This window comes from Octopus bimaculoides, chromosome 16 (assembly GCF_001194135.2).
Source record: "Octopus bimaculoides isolate UCB-OBI-ISO-001 chromosome 16, ASM119413v2, whole genome shotgun sequence".
In the NCBI taxonomy this organism is placed as follows: Eukaryota; Metazoa; Mollusca; class Cephalopoda; order Octopoda; family Octopodidae; genus Octopus; species Octopus bimaculoides.
The window spans coordinates 57,234,338-57,237,634 of NC_068996.1; the positions used below are offsets into that span (position 1 = coordinate 57,234,338).

Below are 3,297 nucleotides of genomic sequence, written 5' to 3' on the forward strand. Positions count from 1 at the left end.
CAAAAGGTGTGTGTGTATGTCTCTCTCTCTCCCCCTCTCACTCCGCCCCTCTCTCTCTCTCTCTCTCCCCAAGTGAAAGGCAGATTCTATGATGCTTGTGTACAAACAGCAAAGCTACATGGTTGTGCAACATGGGCTCTGAATGCAGAAGACATGCAAAAAACTAGAGAGAAAGGTAACTAGTTTTCTCCACAGGAGAGAAGACGGACATATGTGATGCGTATGAGTGAGAACAGTTACATAAAGAAGTGCCAATTATTCAATCTGAAGATGTTGAGTCTTACAGAGTAGTTGACAAAGGACCAAAATAAAGTGGCCTTAGGATATCATTTCTTTTGTAGTGGACAGGTCTTCTGTCACTCTCTATGCTCTCACATATCTGTCATAGCTCACCCCTAAACCACTCCTATATTTCTCAATATAATTAGCTAGAATCACCTCTGCCTTTCTCTAACCTCTAACTTCATACTCTTATGAGACTTCCCCTCTACATGCCCCCTGCCCTCATATTCTTATGAAATTTTCCCTCTTTCCCCTCTGCCCACTCACCCTGTCCAATCCTCTTCATTTATATACACACACACCCCATGATACTTCGGGGGTATGCTCCCCACCATCTCATCTTCACCACCACCACCACCATCTCTCTCTCTCTCTCTCTCTCTTTTTCTAACTCTCCTCTGCTCTCTTTCCAAACAAAGGCAGCAATGTATCTCTTCTACTGCAAAACGCCTGTTTCTGTCCCCCTATTTATACTTCTCATCAGCTGGCACAAAGCCACTGCCTTTAATACTACCCCCACCCTACCCACATCCCACCCCCACTCAATTGAGGGGTCTTTGTCTTACAAGTTACTTGGTGACCTCACTAGTGCTGGTGCCACATAAAAAGGTACCCAGTACACTTTGTAAAATGGATGGTGTTAGGAAGGGCATCCTGCCATAGAAGTCATGTTAAAAGCAGACAGTAGAGCTTAGTGCAGATCTGCAGCTTGTGAGATCCTATCAAACCAACTTATGCCATTATGGAAAACAGACATTAAATGATGCTAATGATGATAATGGTGTATGTGTGATAGTGAAAGTACTCAATACATAATGAAGAATATAATCACATAATTAATTCATAATTTTTTGCTTTACTCAAAGGTGAACTCTGTGTTACCTTCAAGAATTTCATGTGATATACATCTCATCAAGTAATGAAGAAAGTTTTGTTATGGAAATTTTGAAAATATCTTAGACGGTACTACAACATATCCATTTTACTGGTTATTCCTGGTCAGGTATTTCATTGAAGAGCTCCTCGTTAGAGATAATTCAAAATGTATTGTTAGAACCTTTAAACACCCATTTCTTTGTTTTCTAAGAAAATATTACTCTCAGCATCTTGTCAAAATTTCAGATTTATCCAATTTATAATTCAAATGTAACTGATCCAGGGATATGCTCAATCAGTGTTTCTCTAAGTTTGCCAAAGGACCATTAATGTTACAAGATGTAGTTAGCCCTTCGTCTCTTTGTAGCTCTTTGTTAGTGAATTGTGTTCTTTTTTATTTATGTGGAATGTATATCAACATCATCAATCATCAACATTTAACATCCATTTTCTATGCTGGCATGGGTTGGAAGCTTGACAGGAACTGGTAAGGTCAAGTTCCATAGTTAGTTTTGGCTGGATTTCTATGGCTTCCTAATGCCAGACACTCCACAGAGTGTATCCAAAATTAGGTTTCCATCATAGCTGCTTGTATACATATCAAAAAGTACATTCCTGTGTTTCTTGATCTAGGAGGAATGGTCATAAAACAATGGTGACATTCTTGCATGCATTATTTAATACTTATACCAGTGTTAGTTATGATAGCATATACTTTCTGAATTGTAATGTTTTGGGAACTATTATAAACTGGTGAATTTGTACTTGGGTTTCTTTATAAAATAGTAGAATCACTTGATAGCGTTGATATTGTAATATTACAAACATTAAACTCTTTGCAATGGATTTAATGTTTGCCATATTTTAGAGTTTATGGAGTCACACATATATTTAATTATCATATCTACTTTGTTTTTTAATGAACATTTTTTTTTTCATGGATATAAAATTATCCATATGGTCTTTTAATATCATATAGAATTTGAGTGGCATGAGGTGTTCCGCCTGATCTTCTATAATTCAAAAGTGTTTCTTCTTCATTATTTATTATGTTGAATGTGTTTGGGAAATGTTTTATTATATGTTATATTTATATTATTTGATAATGATTTGCTGCGTAACAGTTTAGTTTAGTCAGATCTTACATAAATAATGTTTGAAGGTATGTTCAAGTTCCCTAGAAAATACAGTAAACAACCCAAATTCATGAATGTGTAATATAAAAGTATGTAACCATATTATATGTATATACTAATGTATGTGTACGTATGTGTGTGTGTATATATATATATATATATATATATATATATATACTTAAATGAACACACACAAACACACATACATATATGTATGCATGTAAACCTATGTACTAAACATACAAACAGAGCAAATTTCCTATTTCTCCATAAATTGAAAAACTGAGAAACATCCTTAGTTGATTTTCAAATCTTATTGGATTCTCATCAGAAGTGTCTTCATCATTTGACCAATCTGTTTATATACTCAAGAAATTCAATAGCTTCAGAGTGTTGAAACTATTAATTTGCATGCTGTAAATAATTAATTTTTAATTTGATATCAGAGACCTGTCAATTGGTATCTCAGTCCATACCATATATGATATAATAATATATGTAACCTATGAAGTAGATATAGAAACAGGACAAGTTTACACACATATGTAAGAGAGAAAGAGAGAGAGAAGGCTGGAAATATTGAATGGAGATGAAGCTGATCTCATTGTACTGAGTTTTGACTGATGGCAAAAAACAGCAACAAATGGTGTGGTACTGTTCTGGAGAAGATCTGTCCAACCCAAGCAAGTATGGGTCAAGAAAAACTCAAAAATGAAAAGAAAAACATCCTCATTGTGGTAATGGTGGTGGCAGCAATGGCAATGAAGGTGACAACAACAATGCTTATCCATTTTCCTTTTCATTTTTAAAGGTGGAAACTTTCCAGCAGCTACTCGGATGCTTCACTGTTGTGTTTGCCAGTTTTTATTCAAGCGCTACAATGTCTTGCCAAAAACATGAAACTCTAATGCTTGTGCAAACGGTTGCTGTGTTTTAAGCTTTGAAAATTTTATATATATGTATACATATATATATATATATATATATATATATATATATATAT

The 3,297-nt window shown here is 34.8% G+C and overlaps 1 protein-coding gene and 1 long non-coding RNA gene across 3 annotated transcripts in view; one reads left to right on the forward strand and one right to left on the reverse strand.

Annotated features, from left to right (window-relative positions):
• Window positions 1-3,297, forward strand: part of LOC106872443 (kinesin-like protein KIF26B) — a 550,311-nt gene that overhangs the window by 453,894 nt on the left and 93,120 nt on the right. The gene's annotated exons all lie outside the window — the stretch shown is intronic.
• The window catches only part of LOC106872444 (uncharacterized), a 19,592-nt gene that overhangs the window by 1,203 nt on the left and 15,092 nt on the right, over window positions 1-3,297 (reverse strand). The window lies entirely within an intron of this gene.